General features: G+C 43.6%; 1 non-coding gene across 1 annotated transcript; it reads right to left on the bottom strand.

Annotated features, from left to right (window-relative positions):
• Nucleotides 1-794: 794 nt before the first annotated feature.
• Nucleotides 795-868, bottom strand: TRNAN-GUU (transfer RNA asparagine (anticodon GUU)). Its single transcript has one exon. It is a non-coding gene; the product is annotated as a tRNA-Asn (tRNA).
• Nucleotides 869-8,754: the final 7,886 nt, after the last annotated feature.

Raw genomic sequence — 8,754 nt, 5'->3', positions numbered from 1 at the left:
CAAGATTGAGATTGATTTGAAAAATCAGTTTAAAAATGATAGGGTGCAAGAATAACATTGAAAAAGATGTTACACTGAATGTACGAAAGAAACCAACTAATGTCTTAATAATTAAACAGGATATAGAAATAATAACCCAAGAAAGTGACCTGAATTATTTTCCTATATTGGGTGTTCAAACAGACTTCTTAAACCTTTTGAAGAATTTTATGAGATGGGACAAAGAAAAAATGAAAAGAAATCAAATTCTAGCATACTATTTTAAGGAATCAAAAATCAAGATTGTTAGAAGTAAAAGGAAAGAATGTATAGTTGATTGATCAAAGTTAAATTGTTATCATCCTTAATGGATTTTTGCCAACATCAGGACTAAAATGATTATATTTTATGAATTTGTTTATTGATAAGGGATGGGATATGGGAAGAGGAGATATTTGCTGTCCTTTAAGAGAAGGTGATGTTACTATAACTGTTTATACTCATGATAAAAGTAGGAAGTCACTTCTTTATATATATTTCTTTTTCTTTATTACACCCTTTTCTCTTTGTTTTCCATTTTTTTCTATTTTTTCTTTCCTGCACCTTCTTTTTTTCTTTTGTTTTAGTGTGTATTAGAATAAGAATTACCACTAAAATGCACTTCCAGTGGAACAAGCAGAAGCTGGTCGGTTTGGCTATGGACAACAAAGAATTCTAAGGACCCTTTACATTTTCAGTTTGAACGCTCTCTTTCTCTCTTTCGGAAGAGGGTACTGGATTAAGACAACTAGATAACAGGTACCAAAAGTGACACTCGTCCCTGGGTGGGCTCGAACCACCAACCTTTCGGTTAACAGCCGAACGCGCTAACCGATTGCGCCACAGAGACCGCCTTAAACGCTTTATTTTTGCTTTGGATACCCATTTCTAACCTGAAAAATGCTTTCTCCATCCCGCCACTGGAGGCAGAATAAATCGTGGGGAAGAGAGAGGGAGGATATGAAGTAGCGTGGAACAAAAATAAGCAAACGGCTTCGTTTTATTTCGAATCTTTTTCCAAATGAGACGATTCCATGCCAGAAACAGGGTTCAGAACCCCCTTCGGAGCTTAAGTGCTTTGCAACTGTCCTGCAAATGGCTTTGTCTCAATCATCTCTCCGCTTCCCTCCCTTCACTGAAATACATGGGTTTTGTTAACCCTCTCCCGGAAAAGACAGGGACTCTCTCGGTTTCTGTGAGTTTTCCGAGTTTTCTGTGAGTTTTGGAAAAGATTTATTCAAGCTATAAACTCGAAAGCTTTGCCCACTCTTTGGGCAACTTTCAATCTTTCCACACAAAGACCTCACGAACAGTGGGGTCATTTCTGGAAACAACTCGGCATGTTTAAATTTGCATGGAGTCAGAAGAGGATACTCGTTTTATAAAGATTACGGTGCCCTGAATGGGTGACAATATTTGGGAAAAGCCGTTTCACCACACAACATGAGCGAAAATCTGCCGGTGGGAAAAGTTGTCTTGCGAATTCCATCTCTTGTCTCGCTTCCTGTCCCCAGTAGCGAGCGTCGGACTGGCTGGGCCGCCCCTTGCTAACCGGGGAGAGCGGCTATCGTAACACCACACATTTGGAGAGGCCGAAACTGACAGACCTCTCCGTGACAGCGACAGAGGCGCCCCGCGCAACACGTCTGCGGGGTCAAACCAAACGCCGCCAGATTTGTCTGGGGCGCTGCGTAACTGTGTCCCTCTGGGGCGTTTCTTTTTCCCCTTCCACTTGCTTTTCTTTCCGCGACAGCTGGACCGGCTGGGTATCCAGATTGAGCACGCTCAGTGCAAGGATCCGCAATAGATTGGGAGCTCTTGGTCTCTTCCGCTGGTTTTGCGTTGCTTTGGCGAGGTTTGACACTTTGGCCTTCGGATGCGAGTCGTTGGGGCTTTTTAGAGCAGACAGGCGATACCTTTGAGAGAGGCACCCTCGGAGTGTTGTCAAGATATTCAGAATTAGGCAGAACTCTTACTCGGAAGAAGCCAGGCAGTTTGGGGGGGGGGGGGAGGGAGGGTTCTGGCAAAGAAAAATTTGGCATTGGCTTCCATGGGCCGGAAATGAGGGAGGGCCGCGGGAAATCAAGACCGCTGTTGCCGAGGTACCTTAACGAGGGCCAGCAAGAGCCAATGTGCTATGGTTCTAAGTGGGAAATTCTTAGCGATCCTCTTGGAGCCAGACGAAGATTACGGTAGTCAAATGGCTGGGTTCTTCTAAGCCTTCACTCCGCAAGCCTAGCCCAGATTCAAAGAAGCCAATTGCGTATTGTGCCAACGCAGCCGCTAGGTGTTTCTCCGAGCCGTCGGGTGAACACAGCCAAGGCTGACGGTCTTTCGGGTGAGGGATAGAAAAAAAGAGTGCCTGTCCCACTCAAAGAAAAGAGGAGAAATAAGTAGGGCTATATCATTATGACAATTTATATTTATATTACAGTATAACTGAATTTCGAAAAGGAATCTGCTGCCCCATCAACATTCTCCTGAACCCTCTCGGGTTTTTTCTTCCAATCTAACCTTTCCTATCGAGGCGTCCGATGAAAAGTGCAGGTCAATCATTTCAGTGTCTCCAAAGTGCATCCATTTTTCTCTCCACCTAGAGGACCGGGTGCGGGCAGTAATGGGACTTTTGGCCCGCCGTCGCCTTTCGGCAAATCTTTGGAAGCTTTCTCCGTGGTCTCCAAAACAGCCTGCCCTGCAGAGCAACATGCGGTAGGGCGGCGCCCAGCCTCCCGATCCCTTTCCCCTTTCATCGAGCAGATCCCCAGGCCAACAACTTTCAAAATTCATGTACAGACCTGTTGGGTGGAGCGGGGTTTTTATCTATTGGCAAGGTGAGGAGAGAGAAAGAATTTAGTCTTTCACGATTTCCTCCAGACTGCACTAACTCGGGTTCGGAGTGAGATCGCCAAGTAAATTAAACGAAGACTTATTTCTGTAGTTAGGCGGGAGGAAAAGCATTTCAAAGGGAAGACTGGATCTCCCTGTGCTGTTCTCTTTTCTGAGGGGCAATAAGTCGATGCTCTCTGTTGTAGTCCAGAGATGTCCACATAAAATATTTCTATAGGACTCTGCTGAAAATATACCACCGCCCTGATTCATCGGAGAATAAAGCTGAAGAGGTTATTGTCCTACCAGTAGTTGAGAGGATTTTAAATGCATCTTGTGGGTGTATCTTAAAATGGGATTAGTAAATAATACCCTATATAATCATTTAGACTGATTAGAGAGTTAGGAATGAAATCCCTTTAAAACAGCCTGATCTACAAAAATGAGTTACCTCACATGCATTTTTGTCCATTAAACTAAAAGATCCAATCCGCAGTCTGGCAGTAGTTGGCAAACCAAAGTTCTGACAAGAGGCTTGAGGAACCAGGAGGTCTTAAAAATACCCTGTGTCTGTTACTCTGTTAGGAAATCCCTGTTTACCAGAAATCCTGGGAGCACTTCATTGAAAATAACCTTTTTTCATCTAAGTGAAACTTATTGAGCTTGTTGACAAACTTGCTCAGGGTTGGACTACATGTTCCTGGCCAAAAGGGAAGGCATGGAATTATACAATTTTTCATCAGGTGCACCCAATAGTTTTAACCAACATGTCTTACTTTTCTTGCCTCTAGAGAAAGAGGAAGTAGTGCTGGGAATATCAAATCTGAATTATTTGGTAAACAGAATTGTTATAATGTCCTGGAAATTTCCATAATATTGGGAGCTGCTTCTTCATATATATTTTTCAGCTATAATTGCACTCAACAATGAACTAAAGGGCCATCATCAGTGAGCTGTTGGACAGTATTAATTGGTCTGTTGTGTGGATGTTTGGGTGGTTTAGGGGTGGGGAATTTGTGGTGGGTGGGAGTGTGTTTGGAGATTGTTATGTATGTTGGACCTGGTCTTTGGGTGTTAAGTGAATTTCGTTGTATGGGTATACTGTGTATATACCTACAGTGACAATAAAGTTATTATTATTATTATTCATACTGCTAATGATGTGTCTTTTTTTCTCAGATATTCTCACTGAAGCTTTATAATTGTCATATTCTCATGTGTGTAATCGGTTACAAACAACTTTCAGGCCATTTTCTCACTGGTGACTTAGACTAGTAGTGCTCAAACTAAGCAGATTTAAAGTGTGTGAACTAAGTCCCAGAATTCCCTAGCCAGTATGTTGAAGTCCATGCATCTTAAGTTGTTGAGGTCGAGAAGTACTGATTTAGAGTGTTACCCAACCATTATTTTGGAGATATAAAGGCAATTTGGTGAGTGATAAAGGCACCAGGCTAGAAACTAGGAGGTTTAAGCACAAAGCCAGCTTGACCAATCACTCATTCTCATCCCTAAGAAACAAGGCCAACCAACTTTCAAGAGCTGGCCAAATAAACTGCAGGAAATTGTCCAAGCAGTTGCTAAGTATCAAAACTGTTTTGAAGGCACATAAATAAAAAGGCAGTGCTACTGTATCAGAACACTTGTGGTTAGGTAATGCTGTGAATCATAATGTTCACTATAATGGCTCTCCACATTTTGAGAGCCAGTTTGACCTAATGGTTCAAGCATCGGCCAGAAACCAGGACACTATGAATCCCAGCCCTCCCTTAGGCCAGCTGGGTGACTTTGGGCAGGGCACTTTCTCTCAGCCCAACTCTACTCATGGGGTTGCTGTTGTGGTGACAATAGGAGGAAGGAGTTACATATGGCTTGAGTTATTTAAAAAATAATAAAGAGAGGGAATAAATAAATATATAACTAGCCCATTTCTTATCTAAGGGAATTGACCTGTATTTCACGTGTTATATAAAGATAAAAGGAGAAAGATCAGCTACAGTTTTCTTCTTATTAAAGTGGGTTAAAGGAACAATTAAAGCAGTGCTGGTTACAATTTGCTTTAAAAACTTAAAACAATTTTCTTTGGACATAAATTTTCAGTACTTTCATTTGTTACTGTATCTCTAGTTCTATATTCTACCTCTGTGGGAAAGGAAAAAGTTCTCTAGGCAGAAAGTGGGCAAAAAAATCTGCTGAAAATTTTGGTATAGCAAAATTTTAAAAAGCACCATCTTTAAAAAAAAAAGATTTGTCACTTAATTCAATTTAGCATATTATACTATCCCTTAGTATAACAACAACTGGAAATACAACAGACTTCTGCAAGATAATCACAAAACTGATTTTGGAGGTGTACTTAAATTTGGGGGTAAGCTCTCTTGAACCCAGTGAACTTGTAAACCTGTTTAAGGATTGTGTGCCATAGTCTCTTGCAAGTATGCAAAGTTTGGCATTGCAGGGCAAACTTCATTTTACTTTATATATTACCAGTATGTAGTATGTGTCTAAAATTCTTCCTACATAACTTGTATCCCTGTGAAAGAGAACAAGCAGCTTGTGTATTGGGAGCAAGGAGCAACGGATTATTAAAATGTCCCCTTGGCTTTCTGGGGTTTTATTCTGTCTACTCGACCAGCAGTAAGACTCTGCTAATCTCGCCTGGATTAATCTCTGAACAGGTTTCTCTCGGATTGAACTCTTAATTCAGGTTAGGGTGCACACCTAAGAAAATGCAGGGTTCGAAAATTTAGACCGAAGGCAAAAAAATAAATAAAATAAAAATCGGCACCAACTCTGAAGCATTATCACTTATTCGCTGGGGGAGAACTGAGGGGCAGTCACCTGTCTTTGTGCAGTAGGGTCGCCCGTGCTTTGTTGCAAATTCCGACTCCCTCCACAATTCTGGTCCCTGCCTGGAGGTTGCCATCTACCTTCCACCCACACTTTCTCACACAGTAGGTGGGGCTCCTGTGCTTTGGAGCAGCGGCGCGGAGCAAACAAGAAAGGATGAGGAAGCCTAGGGTTCTAGATTTTAGTGACCCAGCCGCTCCCCTGATCGCTCCTTCCTCTCGATCCAGGCACAGGGAGGTCGAGACGTCAGTGGGTCTCGGGCGAGGCTGTGGCAAAGTCACTCTGGTCAGAAATGACACGGTGGTCTGCGAAAGGATCTGGAAATGACTTCCTGGTTGGGCTATGCTGCGTACTACGGATAGGGCAGACCTCATCCCAAATCGCGATTGAATATTTGAAGAAACACCGTGAATCAGTTCATCCCATTGAAAGCAGCGGGACTAAATTAAGCAGTAGGACCCAGAAAGATTTCAATTTCTGAGATGTTTTCTTTTTTTATATTGGGCCATTGATTTAATGAAGGAGGGAAACAGACAAAAACATGAATTCGACATCCCCCCCCCCAAAAAAAGAAAGAATCAGGGGAGGCGACACAAACGACTGTTCGACCACCGGGCCCCTGCTTTGTCAGAACGATGGGACTAATAGTCCAAACCCTCAGGAGGGCACCGGCTGGGGGAAAATCTGGCACTTCGAAGGGAAAAATCGCTTCTCCCCGATCCACTCTCTTCGCTTTCAATTGGAGACCGAAAAGATACGTCCGAGGTGGGTCTGAAGGAATCAGAGAGATTTGTGCATGGGGCTGACAAGATTCGAAGGGGTTGTTTCTGTGTCTCGAGATCGTGACAGACCGTCAGGCAGGTTCGCTGGCCTGGGTTTCTAGCGAGGAAAGGGGGGAAGCTAGAAGGAGGAGTGGAATTCCTCAGCAACTAAGCTGCCTCTCCTCCGGCATTGCTGGGGGGCCTTGTTCTTCGAAGGAAGTGGTCTTCGGCTACTGATCTCTCTGAACGCAACTCCGGGACCTCGCTTTGATCTTCTTTCTGTCGCTGCCCGTTGAAATCTTCGAGGGCTAGCCAAAAGAACAGCTTCCCCCATTCAAAAACGCCTGCCAGGAGGAGTGACGTCTGGCTGACGCGACTGTTCGTCCACCAGCAGCAACAATAGTTCGAGCGCGCCCATTTTGCTGCGGCATTTGGATCTGGCTGCGCCCAGCGCCCTTAGAGCTACCAAAAGGCGCTCTAGGGCTGCGCGGTTTCAGCAGGATGCAAGGCTTCCGGTCGAAGCCAAGCTCCTACACTGCGGAGGAAGGAAAAAGACAGCTACTAGTCAGACAATACTGTAGCAACGGCGCAGAGAATAAAAAAGTTAATCAACTTTAATTAGGCCGATATAAAGTTCTGAAGTGGCTTTCATTCTTCTTATTCTTATCCCTTTTTAATCAGGATTTATGATCCATTCACCAGCCACTGGATGGATCTGAAATCCGCCTTGCTCTTCCCAACCACGTTCTTGAGTCGCCGCCATGACTCTTAAGCAAGGAAAGAGGGGATCTGCCTGCCTGACCAGGAGCTGGCTCGGTAGTGCAGAAAAAAACTCGCGTGAATAGGCGTGGAGTTTCGCCACCAGGCAGGCAGCAACTAAATCTAGGTGGCCCGCACCGCAGGCGTGCAAGTTCACACATCACACGAGGAAGGATGTAATCGTGATCTGAGGATATTTTCATGGAACTGAGGAATCTGACAGTAGAATAGCACACAATAGAATCACAGACCGATAAATTTTAGAATGTCACCAACTCTTCGTTGCTACTAGAGAGAATTAAAAAAAGTGACCCCTTCAGAAAGGCTGATTTTAAACTGACCAGGCCATCCTGAGCGCAACAGCCACTGAACTCTCCTTTTCTATCCTCTGAGAAGGAAGATCAAAAGCAGAGCTGGGATCAAAAGTCCCCAAAAAGCAAATTCCAGCCACTCCTCAAAAGAGCTGACATTCTGAAGCCCATAAGAAAAAAAAAATAAACCTACGATATTTTAAATTTAACTCTGCTCATAAAATGTTTATTGTTACTTCCAAAAAAGATTATTTGTGAATCACCCAGCAGACTCCCACAACCGAAATCCTGTACTATGGATTGAAAAGCAAACTACTTTCAGTATACTCCGAGCCTCACTAGTTTACCTTTTAAAGTCATTTGTTTGCAACGCTCATCTGGACTGGTATCCTACTGTCCTTAATTTTTAGCTGGATCATTTATCACTGTGAAGAAAGATAATCCACAACATCCCCCTCCTCTCTTTCTATTTTGTGTTTTATTTCATTTCCGTTATTTCTCTCATAATCATAGCTCCTTACCAATTGGATCGTGTGGATTTAGGTTTTTAGAAAACTTATTTACTGTTAAGTAAGGAGTATGGTGTCTAAACATGCCCTAGTCCAAGAATACAGACACATGGGAAATACAGTAAATTACTACTGTATTTTGTTATTCAGATACTATTCCCTCCTTAGCTTTTTTTTTCTCACATTCGTAACCCTTCAGTTTTCGTAAATGCTTGGACCTATGGAGCAAAATCGTCGCGAAATGCTATATTAGGGGGGGGGAAAGTGCATGTTTTATTCACGCGGCAATTGTTCAGATTTCAAGCAAAAGTCCTGGAATTCAATAGAGCTGGAACGGGGCAGAGTTTATTGTCGTTAAATTAATCTGCGGCTGTAGGACAGGAGGCGCATGTATTTGTGTATTCAATATTCAAAGCCCACAGGATTTTTATTGCAGTTTAGCAGATTATCCTAAATGTCTTCTCGACGCTTCTTTTCTTCCTCGCCTTCGCAGGCACCTCTTTTCTCCAGCCGACGCGGGGGTTTGACCGGGCGAAGGGACGAGAGGAGAGGGGAGGGGAAGGGAAGGGCGCACCAAAGCCGCGGCTTTTGTTTCTTCCCCAGTACAGCTGAGCTATAGCTGGGTCGTTCCGGTTCGGTTTTGTTTCAGCTGGCCAGAGGAACTTGACGCCTCTGTAGTCTGGCTATAGCTTGGGCGCTTGGACTGTTGAGCTGCTTTTTGTC

This window comes from Pantherophis guttatus, chromosome 4, assembly GCF_059756535.1.
Source record: "Pantherophis guttatus breed Tessera chromosome 4, ASM5975653v1, whole genome shotgun sequence".
Lineage (NCBI taxonomy): Eukaryota > Metazoa > Chordata > Lepidosauria > Squamata > Colubridae > Pantherophis > Pantherophis guttatus.
The sequence above is the reverse complement of the archived record's forward strand: the minus strand, read 5'-3'. Positions and strand labels throughout refer to the sequence as shown.